A 21,090-nucleotide genomic window follows, 5' to 3' on the forward strand; every position below is an offset into this window, starting at 1 on the left:
CTAAACATTCAAAACATTTACAGTATTATTATAGCAGCAGAGAGGTTGGAGATGCCACAGGCAGTGGCATCTCTGGATGCAATTAAGGTATTTGACTCAAGTGAATTACCCTTCCTCTTTGACATTGTGAACAAAATGGGAATCACACCCAAATGTTTGAAAGGGGCTAGGCTCCTCTATATGAACGTCAGGGACAGACTCAAAGTAAATTTTTAACTATTCAGAAAATTCCTCATTCGAAAGAGAACAAGATAAGAATGCCCCCTTTACCAATGCTGTTTGCCTGGCGATAGAGGCCCTGGCTAAGTGGATCCAGGTTGATGCCCAGGTATGGAGCTCATGCTGGGGAAGTCCTTGGAAAGAACAGATATTACTATATGACAATGATAACCTGTTATACATGGTGGAATCGGAATCCTTCCTAGTGCGACTTAGAGAAATCTTTACAAAATATATTTGAAATATTCAGGCTCAGAGATAAATTGAAAGAAATCCACGATCTTCCCAATGAGTAGAGGAGCAGCTAAAGGAAGTATTCCATTACCACTGAAGTTTGCCACTCAGCATTTTAAATACCTATTGTTGGACTTTGGCGCTTTATGCAGGGCCCTTCTCAGAGTTGTTGTCTTCACTCCTCCAATTTAGCTGCATTTGTTTTTGTTGGCATTTAGACTCTGCGCACTTTACTACTGCTAACCAGTGCTAAAGTACCTGTGCTCCCTACTAAAACATGGTAAGATTGGCTTACATCCATTTGGCAAATTTAAGTTACCTGTAAGTCCCTACTAAAGTGGCACTACCTGTGCCCAGGGCCTGTAAACTAAATGTCACTAATGGGCCTGCAGCACTGATTGTGCCACCCACTTAAATAGAATGCTAATAATGTCTCAGGCCTGTCATTGCAGCTTGAGTGTGTACAGTTTTACACTGCTATTTTGACCTGGCAAAGTAAACCCTGTGTCAGGCCCAAACCTTCCTTTTTAATACAAATGTCACCCCTGGCATAGGTCCCAAAGGGCGTAATTAAAAGGTTAGACATGAATGTTTAAGTTTTACATATCAGGGTAGTGAAAAACGCTAAAAAGTCATTTATTACTACTGCTAGGGCTACCTCTCCCTTAGGTTAACATTGGAGTTACCTTATTACATCTTATAAGTTTCATTTCCAAATGGGACTCATGTTTGGTGTCTTTGGAATTGTAATGAAGAATCCTAACTTATGGTGAAGTTAGATTTTAAATCACAATTTTAAAAATGCCACTTTTAGAAAGTTGGCATTTTCTTTTTTTAGCCATTTCGTGTCCCCAGCCTGTCTCTGGGTCATATAACTGTGTGTAATTGTCAGTTGGGCTCTGTGTGTTAAGTTGGGCTTTGTGTATACCTCCTATAAAGCCACACATGGGGAGCGTAAGTGTGACTTAATTATCCATTAGTGGCAGGATGGGAGGGAGGACCTGGCCCAGCCCTAATTACACTTGAATAGGCTGTGTTCTGTCTCCACACAAAGGGGTCCATACCCCCTGTAATTAGTTTGGAGCCAGGAATACAGGGCACATGTGCACTTTAAAGGTATGCCTCCCCACTTCAAAGGCAAAACTGTATATAAATAAAGGACCTCAGAATTCAAATCTTCAGTACACTTCTGAACCTGTGGATACTCTGCCAGGAAAATGGACTGCTGTGCTGCTGAAAGGACTGCTGCTCTGCAGTGCTGACCTGCTGTGTGCTACCCACTTGCCTGGGTGAGACGGACTGGACCTGCATCTCTTGAACTAGGGATGAACAAACACACTTCAAAGGTAACCTGGTCCAGCTGCTCTAGATGCTGGAGTATAAAACACTGGAGGACATTGCCACTCTCTCTCCTGGTTAGGGCTGTGATATTCAAATTGATCACACTACTTGATTTAATCATATATTGCAGAACCACCCATGCGCCATTTTTGACACATTCTTTCTGGCAACAAATAGACTATTATTATCCCTGCTTTGGTTGGATGTCCTGCTATTAATTTCTCTATCCACTATCCAAAGATCGGTGTATGAGAGGGGCATAACACTACCGGACGTCCCCAAATACTGCGAGGCAGCACAGGTTTGCATAGCAAATGGATGTAATGAACACCACTAGATGATCCAGCATTTAGGAAGGACCAAGAGAACAGGGACAGAAGGGCTACCTTCACATATTGTATGGAAGGAGGATGCCAACAGATGCCCCCCCAGCAATTTTAATGGTCGCACCCACATGGCATAAATTGTATACAGAAATAGAGTGGGGGAAGAGGTTAGCATCAAGAACCCCTTTGTGGCAGGTCACAAGATTCCACGGGTGACAGAACTGCCATGCTTTAGACAATTGGACACTATTGGTCTCTCCGAACTAGATGATGTGTAGGACACAAATGGCATAGTTCTATTCAAGCACTCAAGTGCAGAATATGATATTGGTAAAACTCAAATATTTAAATATTTGCAATCACGCCTCACACCATAGACAGAGATCCCTAAAGGGGAGGAAGTTAAGAAGGACTGCCCCCTAGAGGGAAGATTACTGGATAGACATATAAGTACAAATACTATCTCCCCACATGGGATATGCTGATGAGGAATACATATGGAGACCTAGACCAGTTAAGAGCATGCTGGCAGAGGGACATAGGGAAACTGGAGGATGACGACTGGAGGAAGGCACTACAAGTCCTCAGAGCAGTGGCCATAAGAGTGAGCTTCATCTTATTCCAACTAAACCTCTTACATAGAATTTACTATACCCAACCTCTATTGCACAAAATAGGAAGAACCCGAGATGACTTATGCCTCTGACACTGTGGCCAGAAGGGTACATTCCTTCATACACTATGGGATTGTCCAAAACTACTAAACTTCTATTAAGAAGTGATACACAAATTAGAAGAAGCCCCAGGATTATCTATTCTTATGCATGTCCGATGCACTTTTAGTAATATGGATGATATCACATGCAGCGTCTTTCAATAAATTATTGATTGAAAAGGATGCTTCATTACAAAGAGCGTAATCTCCCAGAAATGGGGAAGTGCATCATGCCCATGACTGCAAGTCTGAGTACTGGGAGTGAAAATATACAGGATGATGGAAACAAAATGGCTTGTAAGAGAAGGGAATGCCCCCATAAATTTCAAAAAGTATGGGGAGGGTTGACCATGGGTACGCAGAGAGGCAAAGACAGCAGAGAGGAGAACCAAGACAGTGGAATGAGGGGAAAACGGATAATCCCAGATGATGACAAGAAAATTGGAACGTAATTTTGTCAGAGCTCCTGGAACTGTAAAATACAAGGAGAAACTTGTGTCAACATGACGGGAACAATATATTCACCCTGGTGTTGGTGAGGGCATGAAGGAGAAAGTGTGCAAAACTGCTGCAGCTGTTCAGTTTGTTTTGGTCTGACAATTTTGGTTCATTTGAAAAATTCAATAAAATGTTTTACTAAAAACATTTATCAGGTGGTTAATACTAGATCCAATTGAGTTAACAAACTAAAGCTCCTCTATCTAACAAAAAATTTCTGAAACAAGTAATATTAATGAGACTTGAGAAGTCTATGTACTCTGAGAGCCTTCATATTTATTAGTAGTGCAAATTGTAAAGTATCAGGGGCATTACACAAGCACTCTTCCTGGCCATTCCTCATCTTTTCAATCTAATGATTTATATTAGATTATTATTGTGTGATTTTCAGTGCTTACATAGGAAGCAATCTATGATTTGATGTACATGATTTATTCTCCAACCTCAATGTCTCCCAACTCGATAAAATATACAGCAATCTGTTTCTTCCTACCTAAATTCACACTATATAAATACCTATGTATACAAATGTGCCTCTCTTTAAATGTAAATGTATCTGAAAAAAAAACACCATCCCATGCCATAATCAATTTATGCATATGTGGAGAAGGTAGCATGCTGTTTTTACCAGCTTTGATAGAGGGGAGAGCCAAAAGGACCCTCATGAAGCTTACCTCTCATGAGCCTTGTCTTCACCTCATACTCAACAAGAGTGATAAATAGCAAATACCCAACACTTCTGTGAGAAACTGGATTATTAGTTGGTATAGATGTTAGCCTACCACAAGTAATAATGCCACTGTTCTTGTTAGGTTCAGTAAAGATTTCAGTAATTTAATCCTGAGCTCAACTCCTGGTAGGTGAAGCACAGAGCAGACAGGTTTAAAATGTAGAAGTACCAAATCAGTTAAAAAGTTAAAAACATAACACAATATAAATCCCATTCTAGTTTATTATAAATTGAGAATAATTCAAAGAACAAAGTGACACCAATATGACAAAAATCCAATAAGCAAAACTTGTGTTACAAATTTTTGACCTTTTAACTAAAAATAGTGCCAAAAAGTACAAAAAACAATCAGAGGCAGCTGCTCACGCTAGACCGGGTCAAACTGAAAAGTTAAGGCTGACTATGCTGAAGCATGGCTCAGTTATAGGGACCAGATTTGCCCCAGTGAAGCATGGTTCAGATACAGAGACCAGGTTTGTACCAGTAGAAATTTTACATTCTGACTTAGTAACATTTATGGTGAAGTACCAAATCCGTTAAAAAGTTGTAAACATGGCACAATAAAAATCCCATTCTAGTTTATAAAAACTGAGAATATTTCAAAGAACAAAGTGGCACCATTATGACATAATTCCAATAAGCGGAACCGGAGATATTAATTTTTAACTTCTAACTGCAAATAGTGCCAAAATGTACATACAAAGAAAACAACCACAGGCAGCTGATCACGCTAGACCAGGTCAAAATGAAATGTTAAGGCTGACCATGCTGAAGCACAGCTCGGTTACATGGACCTGCTTTGTCCCAGTGAAGCATGGTTCAGATACAGAGACCAGGTTTGTACCAGTGGAAATTTTACACTCCGACTTCCTTACCTTTATGGAGAAAAAGTAATAGTTGCTGAGTCATTGGCTTGGCAAGATGGATCTGTAGTGGTGCTTGACAATGGCAGGGTGCTGCTGAAGAGCAGCTTCCTAATGCTGTTGTTGTAGAAGATGGAAAGGCTCCAACCAGATGAAATCTGAAGCCTATGTCAAGAAATGCCTTAACGTTGATCAGATTTTGCTCTGATTAATATCAGTGAAACTCAGTATGTTCCGACGTAGAAACGTTTGTGGAATTCAGATCTACTTCAGCGGGGCAAGCCAGTAAGTTGTAGCAGACCAGCAAGTCAGCATCTGCAAGATAATGGAGAGCCTAGTTTTCATCAGTTCTCACAGCAGAAAGTTAGAAAAAAGTTTCCAAGTCCCATTTTTTGAAGTTTGAGGATAGAGTCATAGAGATATGGGCCCTCATTGTGAACTCGGCGGGAAAACAGATGAGTTTGGCACTGGCAGTCAACAAAAGACCGCCAGCTCACACAAGCCCCGCCGGCCACATAATGTACATTCAGCTGGGCTGGCAGGCGGAAACAGTGTTTCTGCCAGCTGGCCCTGCTAAATGTCGGGCCTGAACATTGACGCCGGCTCCACATGGAGCCAGCGGCAAAGTAGCAATGCGGCGGGTGCAGCAGCACCAGTGGCGCATTTCACTTCCCATAAATCGGGCAGTGAAATGCCCGACGGGGCTGTGCACAGGGGCCTCTGCACTGCCCATGCCAAGTGCATGGGCAGTGCAGGGGCCCAGAGGCACCCATTCCACCAGCTTTTCTCTGGTGGAGTAAACCGCCAGGGAAAGGCTGGTGGAAACTGGAACTTTATCAGGCAGGCAGCGCTGCTTGCAGCGCTGCCCTGTCGGATATGTAACTCCGCCATCGCCAGGCTGCCTGGTGGCGGAAGCCTGGAGGTGGCGGAGTTACAAAAGTGGCGGTTCTGCCACATCTAGTAATGACCACCATAGTAATTTCAAGTAATTATAACTCATGCCCTGAAGTAATTATAATGCATGCCCCCACCATACACTGTCTTGTCATCAATTATGTCATATCAAATGTTTTATTGATGTTAACAGAGATGTCATAGATCACATCATGAGTGGTGTTATACATGGGGCAATTAGCAGTGCATGGCGAGGGGGCAAGTTATAGTAACTATAGGGCACAAGCTAAAGTTACTTGCGATAACTGTAACTGGTGACATTTCAGTGTTTTTTTCAATTTACACCATTATATTGACGCTGATATTTTCACGTAATTAATACGTCACTTTAATATTTGAACTTATTACGTTACTTTAATATTTTTTTCAGTGAATTTCTAGGTTTTTTTTCATGTAAAGTACTGTCTTATTACCATACATAAAGCCAACCGCACATTGTATACAGTCTTTTGCTGTGTGTTGAGTAGGATTGGCTGCAGAGCCTGCCCTGTGACCAGGCCACACATTCAACCCCATTGGCAGCCAAGCCACTCACAAGCACAGCCTTTTGCTTTTTTGGGGCCATGGCTTGTGAGCAGCAGGGTGGTTGGGCGCAGAGCACCCAAATCCCCATGGGCCCTCATAGCTGGAATAATGGATGTTATTTTAATTAAGATAGAGGTACTGATTTGTTAAAGATTCAAAACACCAAAATCATATAAAGTGGGGTTAGAATTCTCAATGTATATAATGCATATTTATTGATTGTGACAGAAAATGCCAAATGAGCATAATGAAATGTATATTTTATACTGTCTAATTAATGTTATTGTAATCAAATAATTGTAGTAAAGCTTTACTGAAAAAGATTAATCTCCAAATCTTTAAGTCTTTTTTTGACAGTTTTCAGGCTGCAAACTACAGCCATTGAACCAACCACAAGGGAGCTCCGCACTCCAGATAAAGAGCATAAAGCTCCAGCTAGTAGTGCAGCAACAATATGGAAAGTTGTCCTGGGCTCATTGATTTAATGACTCAGGAGACTTACTGTGTTTTTTTAAATGTTGTAAAGGGGCTGCTGCACTCCCTTTAGCCCCCAAACCATTAGAAAAGGCTTTGGTGGTAATCCTCTCTAGGGGCACCACCAGGCTCAAAAATATATTTTAAAAAATCCCTTGCAGGGTATTATGGGACTCCTCCTTCAAAGAGCAGTAGTGAATATCTGCAGATGTTCATTTATTATTCATTTTTTTAAAGATATTTTTTACTTTTGGCTGTCCACCCGCCGCGCCTTCTACTTTTTTTCACGTAAGAATGATGAGAGTAACACCAGGGCCCTGTGGTCCCCATCAACTCCCTTACCACCATTGTGGTGAGAGCAGATCACATACTCATTCTACACTAGTTGCCCAAATGTGATACCTACCACCAATCATTTGTTGGGGGCTGCAGGGAGCGTCCCAGTGCCCCTGTGGCCCCAGATGGCTCACTTGGCAGTAGCCACCCATTTTCTTACATTTTTGGACAGTATGGGCCCTCACAACTATTCTATTAACTATATATATATATATATATATATATATATATTCCACACTTAGTTCCCTTGATAAAGAGAAGGACAGCACTCCGCGGGTATAATAATTCACCCGGGGTTATTGGCACAAAAGGAAAGAACGCGTTTCGGCGTTGCCGCCTTCGTCAGCTTCTTGTTCGCCATTTTGTTTTCCCTCATATATATCACATGATCGCTATGCTCAATCCCAATCACTGTTACAAACAATTTATTTTACAATTGAACTTTCCATCATAACGTTTTCTGTGATTTATACCGATTACCATGTGGATAAATACATAAATAAATCTAGCTTTAATACGGATTGCCAATATGTGCACCATGAACCTTAATGACCCAAATAAATATAACGATGTGAATAGAAGTGACAATGTGTATAAAAATGTGTATAGATGTGAAATCACATTGCCTCAGTATGTGTATGATGTTGAAAATGTTCCATAAAAAACTATCTTCCCAAAATAACTGTGCTTGTATTGATATCAATGGTAGTAGGTTCCCCATCCATTAGTGAACTTTCAGATAATCTGCTGCATATTTAACATTGTCATAAATCTTATTCATTAATCATTGTTTATCTCATCGTATTACATTTTCTTCTTAATATTGCCAAAGTATCAGGCTCATCTCCCAACTTGGTATTGGGGGGCCTAAAATAGGGCAACTTTTCATTTGAATAGGAAACATTTTCAACTTTCTGTCATAAATGTCTAATGTGTAAAGGTAAAAGTAATTTATGCCTCCTCAGATGTTGTGTGATAATGATTGTATCAATTCTTTAATATAGATGAATGTATAACTCCTCACTGATGTTCAACCCATTTGGTTCCTTAGTGTCTAGTGATAGTAAATATCTCAACTCTAATTTGCGCAGATTTTTCTCTCGATCTCCCCCTCTACTGTCTCTAGCTATTACATCAATTACACTGTAACGTAGCTCCTCTATTTTCCCTCCATGTATCTCATGAATGTGTCTAGCTACTGGATATGTGATATCCTTATTTGTGATTGCTCTTAAATGTTGCAAGATTCTTTTATGTGCCTGCAGTTTTGTACTACCCACATACAATTTAGGGCAAGTGCATTTGAGGATGTAGATTATGTAGTCACTTTTACATGTATATCTTCCTTTTATGGTGTGTACTATCCTATTACTGATGGGTAGATTTTTTAAATGTTCTCCATTCTTGCTTGCTTAATGTCCCAAATAAATATAACGATGTGAATAGAAGTGAAAATGTGTATTAAAATGTGAATAGATGTGAAACCACATTGCCTCAGTATGTGTATGATGTTGAAAATGTTCCATAAAAAACTATCTTCCCAAAATGACTGTGCTTGTATTGATACCAATGGTAGTAGGTTCCCCATCCATTAGTGAACTTGATTTCAGATAATCTGCCACATATTTAACATTGTCATAAATCTTATTCATAAATCATTATTTATCTCATTGTATTACATTTTCTTCTTAATATTGCCAAAGTATCGGGCTCATCTCCCAACTTGGTATTGTGGGGCCTAAAATAGGGCAACTTTTCATTTGAATAGGAAACATTTTCAACTTTCTATCATAGGTACTTTTACCTTTACACATTAGACATTTATGATAGAAAGTTTAAAATGTTTCCTATTCTAAATTACTTTTACCTTTACACATTAGACATTTATGATAGAAAGTTGAAAATGGCACGTTGTGAGGAGTGATCCTGTAATAGGACAGAGACTAACGAGAAGACCACAGATAACCTACCGAAGAGGGAAATCTTTGAAAGATGTTCTAGTTAAAAGTGATATCAGACAGCTGAACAAACAGTCTACATGGTTGAATACACAGGATGGCTTCTACAAGTGTATGAAATGCAAAGCATGCAAAAATGGAGAAAATATCAAAAATCTAACCATCAGTAATAGGATAGTACACACCATAAAACGAAGATATACATGTAAAAGTGACTACATAATCTACATCCTCAAATGCACTTGCCCTAAATTGTATGTGGGTAGTACAAAACTGCAGGCACTTAAAAGAATTTTGCAACATTTAAGAGCAATCACAAATAAGGATATCACATATCCAGTAGCTAGACACATTCATGAGATACATGGAGGGAAAATAGAGGAGCTACGTTACAGTGTAATTGATGGAATAGCTAGAGACAGTAGAGGGGGAGATCGAGAGAAAAATCGGCGCAAATTAGAGTCGAGATATATACTGTCACTCAACACTAAGGAACCAAATGGGTTGAACATCAGTGAGGAGTTATACATTCATCTATATTAAAGAATTGATACAATCATTATCACACAACATCTGAGTAGGCAGAAATTACTTTTACCTTTACACATTAGACATTTATGATAGAAAGTTGAAAATGTTTCCTATTCAAATGAAAAGTTGCCCTATTTTAGGCCCCACAATACCAAGATGGGAGATGAGCCCAATACTTTGGCAATATTAAGAAGAAAATGTATTACGATGAGATAAATAATGATTTATAAATAAGATTTATGACAATGTTAAATATGTGGCAGATTATCTGAAATCAAGTTCACTAATGGATGGGGAACCTACTACCATTGATATCAATACAAGCACAGTCATTTTGGGAAGATAGTTTTTTATGGAACATTTTCAACATCATACACATACTGAGGCAATGTGGTTTCACATCTATTCACATTTTTATACACATTTTCACTTCTATTCACATCATTATATTTATTTGGGTCATTAAGGGTCATGGTGCACATATTGGCAATCAGTATTAAAGCTAGATTTATTTATGTATTTATCCACATGGTAATCGGTATAAATCACAGAAAACGTTATGATGGAAAGTTCAATTGTAAAATAAATTGTTTGTAACAGTGATTGGGATTGAGCATAGCGATCATGTGATATATATGAGGGAAAACAAAATGGCGAACAAGAAGCTGACGAAGGCGGCAACGCCGAAATGCGTTCTTTCCTTTTGTGCCAATAAACCCGGATGAATTATGATACCCGCGGAGTGCTGTCCTTCTCTTTATCAAGGGAACTAAGTGTGGAATAATAAGCGAGGTAGCACTCGCCAGGAGACGAGCACCGCTGACGTTCTAGAGCAGGATCTGCACGCTATCTGGAAGTGTTTAATATATATATATATATATATATATATATACAAAGTTAGTTAAGCTAAGGTCTGAATTTCCATAGTAAGAACACCATTTGTTTTGCCAATAACTTTGGCACTGTTTGGCAAAACTTAACAAAACCTTCCAAAACAATTCATCCACCTCAGCTTCTATCTTAAAAGTTTCTGAGTGATCCGTCAAGTGGGGACCAAGAAGAAAGGGGCGGTCCCAAAACAAAATCTCCCCATGCAATTTCCAATAAGAAATGTAAACCTCTATAGCCCAAAACGGCGGAAAAGAATTATACTGAATTTGGCAGAAAGCTTTATCTTTACCTATAAATTATGTTTTTTGTGATTTGGTGTAAATCTGTTAAGCATTTTCAGATAAATTAAAGTTCAAAATGTATAGATATCTCAACACTTTAGTACATGGGACTCTTATGGGAGTGCCGCTGACTAGATATATTGAGGTTCAAAATTTATAACTATCTCTGTTAAGTATTTTTGGATAAGTTAAGTGTCGAAGGCCTATATTTACGAAAGGTTTTTGAATTTCTTTACAGGCAAAATCACGATTTCGGCCCATGAAGAAATGCAAAGCTCCCTTTTCAAATGTACAAAGGGCTCTGTGGCATCGCAAACTGCTAATTCTACTCAGCAGAAATTACAATTTGTGAGTCACAAAACAGGATATCGTAAATAGGGATTTCCCATTTGTGATTTCCTAAGCACATGGTCATTTAGATAATGCTATTACCATTGAATCCAATTCAATGGTAACCATGTGCAAAACAGGAAAAGGTACCCAAAATGCACTTTTTGCAGTGCCTTGAGCCACGAAGCCACAGAGAGGGCAAAGGAGCCCTTTTCAAGAGCACCACCTTTTCTTCCCTTAGATTTAGGGGAGCCCAAGCCCCACAGGTAGGAATGGTTTTGCTTTTCCTAAATACCGATTTCCTAGTAGCGATTGCAACTCTGTAGGAATCGCTATTAGGAAATCAGAATTTTCTACATTCCATTTTGCATTTCCTAAATTGTGATTTCTTAGGATTCACTCTTTAGGAAGTGCAAAATGAAACTTTCATACATCTGGTCCATGATAAAGAAGTCTGGGTAAATGTTTAATAAACATATATCACTGAACCTGACATCCAGGTGTGATTTACGAGCCACTCCCATAGCCTGTGTTTGTCTGGAAGAAGAGCTGTACGGAATTGTGGGCACTTCAAAGTGGGCAACCACAGAATAAGACTTTCAAAAACAGAGGCACTAAAGGCCTGATTTAAAGCTCTGTGGAACTGTTACTCTTTCACAAACATGATGGATTTCTCGTCCACCATATTACAAGTGTCATTGGATATAGTGCATGTGTAATATGACAGATGTGATATCCCTCATGTTTTTAACAGAGTAACTGGTCCACTGAACTCTAACTTAGACCTTAAATCATATTTGTGTCTGAAAACAGATTATGAAAAGGAGAGTTTGAAAATCTGAAATTGTCAAACTGAAGCTGTACATCAGCATGAAGAAGCTCAGCAAAACTTCTGCCAGTTGCAACCAGGACTGAAGACGGAAAGTCAATTAGTCTCCATGCTGGTTGAGAGGACATCACCAAGGAGAAGGATAAAAAACACCTGCCTCGAGTACCTACTGTTGCTCTACCCGAGATCACCTGGAGGGAGCGAGGTACAATGTTCATCCCGTCAAGGGTATCCTGGGAGGGGATTGGGCGATTCTGGTCTGTCATCTTCAGAGCACTGATCGGGTTGGCTACCCGTGTGTGCTGATGCAGGACCCACATGCCAGGTGGAGGCTGTGGTTAAGAATAAGGACAGCCTCCCTGGTGCCACACTGTTAACAGAGAAGGGCTATTGCCTTGTGCAGAATGGACCCAAAGAGGATTGTTCCCTTTTTTGTGCTGCTCAAGACTCCCATTTGTCAGGTAAAGTCATGGTTCATCACTGCATCAAGAAGAGAGCTGTCGCCCTGTGTACTGCCATGAAGTCAAGGAACAGCCATCCTGTGTGTGCTGTTATGACCCCAATATGCAAGGATGCTGCTGTGGAAAAGTGGGTAGTTTGTCACCTTAGGACAGCATGCAGCTGTGAAGATGGAGCAGGTTGCAAACCTTTCAGCTAGAGCAATGACTCAACTACCTGAAGCCAGAAGCACCTAAGACCTGCTGCCAGACTCAGAGAGAGACTTACTGTGTGACCGGGGAGGGCTGTGATTGTCTTCCACCTTAACTGCAGTATACAGACTCACTGCTGGGCCGCAGACCCATGGATGGGCACACCAGACTGCCCCTCAGTGAAAGCAGATAAGACAAAATATTAGGGACCGTGCCTTTGGGGGAACGTGCTCTGACACTGCAGTGCAGAGACATGTTGCCTTTTAAAAATCATGTAGAACTTCTAAGACTTGAACACAATAGTGGGATCTAGCTAATAGTGAGATGGCCCCTCTATAACTGGAGAAAAACAATGGTCCTTACATGAGGAGGTGGGACTGGAGATGCTGACCCAGGTAAATCTAGTGGGCTTGCCTTAAGAGTGCTGCATATATTATTTTTAGTGTGTTGCATTATAATTTGTGTTGATATTCAAATACTACTTTTACATAAAAGCAAGTATTTGCTGGATGCATTTGAGTTGTGAGCCCATGTTCACCCTACACCAACCTCCTCCCACAGAATCTTTGGACTACTTAACCCTCAACACCACTAAGAGTTTAGTGCTGAAAGGGTACTCAGCCCAATTGGCCCAGTTGCTCAGAGCCCATGGTAGGTCAGGTCATCAGCAGTGACATTGGAGCAAAAGGGCTCCACCACCAGGGTTGAGCCAAGTGGCTCCTGCTTGCACCCTGGCCCTATTATCACCTTCTGATCCGAGGGCAAGGGGGCAAGCAGGAGCCATTGTTCCCTGACCACCATCATTTTAAAGGCACTCCCTAAAACCATGTTAAGAAATGTGAGTACAACACTGCATTCATTAAAGTGTTAGTTTACAAACATGAGCTTGGAAACATTCATGCCTTACCCCGCCCTGACAACTAATGAACCAAGAGGCAAATCCTTTGTCTTTTGCACCCTCTGGTTGACCTACATTGTTATACATTGAATAACATTATAGTTTATTAAATCAAACATAAGAGAAGCGTTTACCTTAACTTATGTATTTCAGGGTGCTGTCATAGGTGGTAATGCAGAAAAAGGAGGCTAAGGGGAATAAACCAATTTCCTACGGTAGCACAATATGCTCATGTGAGGAAGCCGGCATTGATACATTATTTCCTGGTTTGACATTGTGCAATTTAGGCACCAGATGGGTATCTCTTTCTTTTTCTCATTTTACAGTAAAAGTAAATGCTTTGTTTTTAAGTCTTAGCACATGAGGTTAGAGCATTGATGGCAGATAAAAACTACATAAAGGCTCTGTTTGTTTTGGGATTGAGTGTACCAGAGAGCCTCAAGGTGACCAAGAACCATGCATCTGGCTTCGGTTTGGCTTGAGCCTTCAGAGGTTCATCCACCTCTATCACATAATGGCAATTAAGGTGACAAAGACATAAGAAGGATACGGTTGGATCCATTTTTGTGATGCAGGAGTATCTACACCACAGTGCAGGACTCCTTGTTTCAAGATTCACAACTTTCTCACTATGTCATATTTTAGTGAGTGAACTATGAGATTGGTTGTCCTCTCCCCCATGGGTAAAATCAAATGGTTGGTTGGATACAATTCTTCTTATGACAGACTTACTACCAGTGTTTATCTTTATTTAAGAGTTTCGTATTTGTGTTTAATAAAAGGGGCAGTGAAACGTTCAGAAAGTGATTATTCAAGAGCGTGAAATTTGTCAAAAAGAGTGATCAACATTAATTAAAAAAACATCTTCTGGTTCCATAGTTTCCATTTTGCTCATTACACAATGACTGGGGTTTGTGTGGTTCCAATGGTAAGACTCCAAGAATACTTTCACCAATGAAATGCCACTGTGCTTTGGAATCTGCCCATACCTTAACTACAGAGTTTACAACCAACATATTTTGGAAATGTGGGAAAGCCAGGATTAAATATCAGGTCTCACAGTGTGATGACTATAACTTTCCCATTGTCCCATATTAAGTGGTGGAGGCTAGGTGTTTGTGTCTGGCCACCTCAGCGAATTGCACAGCTCGTTGAGGGATCTTTGCCAAGTCTTATAGTATACCCTGTCTCAACAGAGCTTGTTCCTAAGCATTCCTAATATTTACAAATAACAGACTAATGGCATAAGGCATTTGTGAGGCCTAAGATTCTGTTTCATTCCAATTCAATTACTTCTTTTGTACAGTTTGGGGCTTATTTAGAAGCCTTTTTCCAAACAAAAAGTGAAGAACCAGCAGCACAATGGTCTTGTAAATAAACACCTTGTTCTCACCAAAGGTAGTGAGAACAAGTCGGTAATGCTTACTCCAGGGAACAGCAGATGGTTAGTGACTCAAAAACAGCATACCACAGTATTGTCAAATCTATGGCTCTTCAACAGACTAGCAGCCATGAATTAGAGGGCCATAGTCACTGTCGACACTGTGTACGTGCTTTGCGTGCTCTACACCCACCTTGCATCAACCCCCACTCCCCACTCTGCTGTTATCAATCCTGCTCCTATTGGTATGCCAGTACATAGAACAAATTGCATGTATTGTATTGAATACTGTCAACTTTGCACTGGTGCGCAATCTTGTTCCTGACTAGTGTTAGAAAGTTAATGCGTATTGCAAATAAGTTGACATTTTGATGTACATAACATTCCCTTAGTTTCTATTGGCTAGTAAGTGCACACACACGATTCTGGCATGGAAGACGCTGAAGGGGGATTCTATGGGTGGCAGTTGGGGACAGTTAGAAAGTGGGTGCCTTGGGGGAGCATCGTGCCTTGGGCTGCTTGAATAAAGTCACTTAAGAACCTGTCTTGGAGTCTTGTGCTACACATAGTTCAAGAACTGATCAGAAGGTAGTTTCTTTTTATTAAGCTTCTGCAAAAATCTTCCTAAAATCATACTTATTCTATATCTTAAATGAAAATCCTAAAAAAATCACAATTGCAAAGATGATACACAAAGCACAAAATGTAATTTCAGTTGATGCGACTGTTATTCTTGCACTGGTCAGTCAGCGAAATTCCCTCGTCAAATTGCCCACTCATCCTAGAAAAATAGCTCGATCACCATAGTAAACTTGCAGACTAACGTCATTGTAGAGTATTTCTTTGTCTTATATACCTTTTGGTCGGCAGTCGCCAGTGACAGCTTTATTAAGATGTCTGTCTCTATGAACTTCACACGATTTGAGTACAATTTTCTATAATTTCTTTCAGTGCATACAACTTTTGCATCGAGGCCTGAATTTCGTCAGCATCACATTGGTACCATAAAATGCGTGCGAGTATTACAGACTTGCGGTAGTATTCAGTCACATTGTGTTCCTTTTACATGCACTCTATGCCACCTCCACTGATGAAAGGTGACAATTTCCAAACATTCCAAATTGAAGGTAAAGAAGAAGTCAACAACACTGCTGAGCTTCGCATAACGAGTGAAAGCACTTTTAACCCTGCCAGGCATCAGCCTTATGAAGGTTTCTATTTCAAAATAGCTGGAAGGCATTACGAACTCGGCAAAGGTCATCTGGCCATCCAGATTCTTATTAGACCTAAGAGGACTCCATAAAATATTCTGACTTCACAATTTGATCTTTGTCGCACAGAACAATGCGAGTCACAAGGGAAATATGAAAGCAGAGGGCACTCGTTTGACATATCAATCTACCCTGTATCCACCCTCTTTTTATACATCGGTTAACTTGCTGCAAGAATTTTTACATCCCTCTCCGTGGAGAGGACAACGGAATTAAAGAAACACATTTTCAATTTAGCCTTGTATACAATGTCCGATCTATGATAAAGAAATGATATGGCGAAGGGAAGGAACGTGTATGCACAGTGGACCGCTATGAGGACAAAAGCAATGTAGTAAGCACTTTCAGAAATGAATTCTCCATAGAGTTCAAGGACCAATAACATTCCAACTGGTCCTCCGATGTCAGCTGAAGTAAAGGAAGCAAGAATGCATATAACGAGCATCCATGCAGATGTTCATAGTGTAATGCTCTGTTTATTACCATTGCTGAGTGTGGCCTCGCTCAATAACAGTAATAATTAGCATAATATACTATGCACATCCAGGGGCATACCTTCGAGGGGCGGGGAGGAGGCAATACTTGGGGTGTTACACCCCATTAATAAATGCGTTTTCTGGAAAATAGTTGAGTACAATCTTAAAAATTGTGGTTATTTTGCAAAATATTATTTTCTCTCACTTAGGCCCTGATTTATACTTGTTGGTGCAAAACTGCACCAACTCAGTTTTGTACCAAAAAGTTTAGCACCGGCTTGCATCATTTCTGTGCACCAGCCGGGCACCATATTTATGGAACAGTGCAAGCCGGTGCAAAGGATAGGCTAGTGGCAAAACAAAAATGACTTTAGTCGGGTTGGGCTGGCAGTATGGAAGAAGGGGTTTTTGCACCAAAAAATGACATTAGGCAGGTTAGAGTACCTGTACTTACCTGGGATGGGGTCTCCCATCCTCTGCTGTCCCTCTGGTGTGGGTGGGGGTGTCCCTGTGGTCTGGGGAGGACACCTGTGGGCTTATTCCATGGTGTTCCACCATGGAAATAGGCCCACAGGTCCCCTAATGCCTGCCCTGACCCAGGGGATAAAAAATGGGGCAAAGCAAGCTTTGTACCATTTTTTGACCCCTCCTCCCTCCCGTGCACCATTTTTGCACGGGAGTATAAATATGGCATTAGGGCCATAGAGTCATTTTTTGCACGGGAACGCCTACCATGCATCTTATTAAGGCAAGGTAGGTTTCCACTTCCAAAAAATTACTTTAACTCCATAAATTTGGCGCTAGAGGGGTCTAGCACCAAAGTATAAATATAGAGTTAGTTTTGCACCGAATTAGAGTTAAAAAAATGACGCTAATTTGGTGCAGAGTATAAATATGCCCCTTTGTATTCCTACTAATCCACATTCTTCTCCCTTTCTACTGTCCTTTTAGCTCCTCTTATGTGCCCAGCCAGTGGCTTAACAAAGGCTTCTACAGCCCCTGCAGTGTGGGAGCACCGAGCTCCAGGGTCCCCCCTCTGCTCACTACCCTGGCATAGGAGCTCCTGAGTGAGTTCAGAGGTGGCCCCTTCTGTACTTTGCAGGGGGTGCCCCCTCAAGTTTCATTACACCACAGTGCCCAGCTTGTCCAATAATGTATTTTAACATTATATGCCAGCGTGATTGTTGGAAAATCTGAAGCTCACCCCTTCCATCTCACAGACCAAATAACTAAAAATAAATATTGTCCATTGTCAACTTTGTATATTTGCCATAATCTCAAAGTTCATGAACATAATCCTCAATTTTCATCCAAACCACACGTTCAAAATTCATCAAGATAATCCTTAATATCAAGGCCTAAAGCTCATTGTGGCCAGAATCTTGGAATTCATCAAGGTCATCCTTTATTATCCTCAAAGCCGACGCGCGTTTCAGTTTATTTTTTGTTATTTTTGTATATTCTTTCTGATTACTCTTTATTCTGTGTAAATATATTTTTTGACCATTAGATTTTCTATGTATTGGAAACTCATTATATGAAAAACTGTTGTTTATTTAAATTGGAATGTATTCATATTAGGAGCCATATTATATTTATTATTATGAGCATGGCATGTAAAGATTATTGCCTGTAGTTGTTTGTTTATATTGCTATCATTAATTTGTTTGTCCGGTGCTTCTAATTTTTATTTCATTTTTTGTCTCTGTCTTATATGTGTGTCTGTCTGTGTTGCAGTTGAATTTGTTATTGTTCTCTATTGTAATTCAGATGATTGAGATTCAGGTTTTGGTATGTGGGGGGAATTGTTTCTTTAAATATGTGTAGTTGTTATTTTTTCTAGATTTCCTAGTGTAAATTAATAAAATAATTCTGTTTAGAATATGCATTGATATTGGATTCATTCATATGTGAGATTCGGATGTGAGAGTGTTGTGTGTTTTACCCTTCTTGTAGTGCCCTTGATCACTCTCCACATTAGATTAGGGACCCCTGTTTAAATGTCCTTTACTGCAGTTTAATGAATCTTCACCAAATTTTCAGACCTAGTAAACCAGTCACTTTAGCTGCTGTGTGGAAAGTTTTGGGGTGATTCATCAAGCCGGAGCAGAGAAAAAGGGGGGTCCCAAACCATATTTTGCCAGTGCAATTTCCCATTGGGATTCTAGACATGAATACATCCTGAACTGGTGGACGGAGTCACACCAAATTTGTCAGAAAGCTAGCCTATTGGATCAGAAAAAGTCCTTTTTAGGTTGAGAGCACAAGTGCTCTGGCCTGTTGTAATCTCTCTGTGGGCTTTTAACCACGCCCACTGCATGCCCATCACTATCACTTGTTCATGGGCTTGCCTTTCAAAAATCCTTTGTTATGATTGTAAATGCTTTACGTTTTTCCCTCCAGGGGGCAGTTTTGTTATCGCCTTGGCCATCGACCCTGTTACGTGGATAATTGCACTTTTGTCCATATGTTTGACTGCGAGCTAACTTCTTTTTCCTTTTGTGTCTCTCCTTTGCGCTCACGCTCATGGTGACCATGGCACTTTGAATCGACTTGTTTAAAATATGTTACTAAATATTGTTTGCACACTGAATCTTAGATAAGTTTGTACTAAAAGTTATAGATATGATCTTTTCTCAGACTGCGTAATCCCTTCATTTGGCAGTCCTTTTTATGCAGCACTGGCTTTTCAGTTGCAAATTTACCTAAGTTTTCGACAAAACGCAGCACCCACCACTAACTTTGGCAGCTCCAATATTAAGAAGTTACTGAAAGCTTTCCTCACATGCAGCTGACTTGTCAACTATGTATTAAATTTCGTTGCAGCAGAAATCATTGTTAAAACAACGGACTCATTCACACTCAAGGCGCCAAGGCCAGCTGCTGCTTCCGCCTTATTTGTGAAAACAACAAAAGCATTGGCAATGCCAACAGTTGTGGATTTAATGTGCAGCTTCTCTGCTCAATGGCACATCACTCGGCCTCCACTCATAAGCATCACTTCTCACTCTATACTCGCTAAGGTACACATCTCACCCTGCACACCAGCCTTTCACATAGGCACAACCCTCACAGTACACACTGAAACCATGTACTCGGGCACAATGCTTACCCTGCATTTACAAAGTCACACTGCTAAAACTCCACTTACAAAGACACAAAACTCACCCCGACCTCACACAGGCACACTATTCGCCTCAACTTGCACTCCTACAGGCACACTCTTAATCCGGTTGTATGTCGGAACGCCGCCTGCTGGAACAACGAGTGCCTGAAAAACGAGGTCGGAACAACGACCTCGTTGTTACCACTAATGCCTTTACCATGAATGCCTTAACAACTATATTTCGTTGTAAAGGCATTCCTGGTAAAGGCATTAGTAATAGGCATCCATTGATCCTGCACGCATCCCCCCGCTCCCCCACCCCCATCCCAAAACCTAAAACCCCCGACCCCGCCTCAAAACCTAAAACCCCCGACCCCCCACCCCTGCCTCAAAACCTAAAACCCCCCACCCCGCCCCAAAACCTAAAATCCTCCGTCCCAAAACCTAAAACCCCCCTAACCCCACACACCACCCCAAAACCTAAAACCCCCGACCCCCCACCCTGCCTCAAAACCTAAAACCCCCCGGCCCCCCACCCCACCCCAAAACATAAAAAACCCTGCTCCAAAACCTAAAACCCTCCGACCCCCCCACCCTGCCCCAAAACCTAAAACCCCCCACCCCCACCCCCACCTCAAAACCTAAAACCCACTGACCCCCCACCCCGCCCCAAAACCTAAAACCCCCCGCCCCCCACCCCGTCCCAAAACCTAAAACCCCCCTGCCCCCCACCCCGCCCCAAAACCTAAAACCCTCCGATCCCCCACCCCGCCCCAAAACCTAAAACCATCGACCCCGCCTCAAAACCTAAAACCGCCCACCCCTGCCCCAAAACCTAAAACCCCTGCCCCCCACCCCTGCCCCAAAACCTAAAATCCCCGCCCCAAAACCTAAAATCCCCCGACCCCCCACCCCGCCCCAAAACCTAAAACCCCGACCCGCCACCCTGCCTCAAAACCTAAAACCCCCCATCCCCCCACCCCTGCCCCAAAACCTAAAATCCCCCGACCCCCCACCCCGCCCCAAAACCTAAAACCCCGACCCGCCACCCTGCCTCAAAACCTAAAACCCCCCATCCCCCAACTCCTGCCCCAAAACCTAAAACCCTCCGACCCCCATCCCGCCCAAAACCTAAAACTCACCGGCCCCCCACCCTGGCCCAAAACCTAAAACCCCCTGCTCCCCACCCCGCCCCAAAACCTAAAACCCCCAACCCCCACCTCGCCTCAAAACCTAAAACCCCTGATCACCTACCCCGCCCCAAAACCTAAAA

The sequence above is a fragment of the Pleurodeles waltl genome, chromosome 5 (genome assembly GCF_031143425.1).
Source record: "Pleurodeles waltl isolate 20211129_DDA chromosome 5, aPleWal1.hap1.20221129, whole genome shotgun sequence".
Classification (NCBI taxonomy): Eukaryota; Metazoa; Chordata; class Amphibia; order Caudata; family Salamandridae; genus Pleurodeles; species Pleurodeles waltl.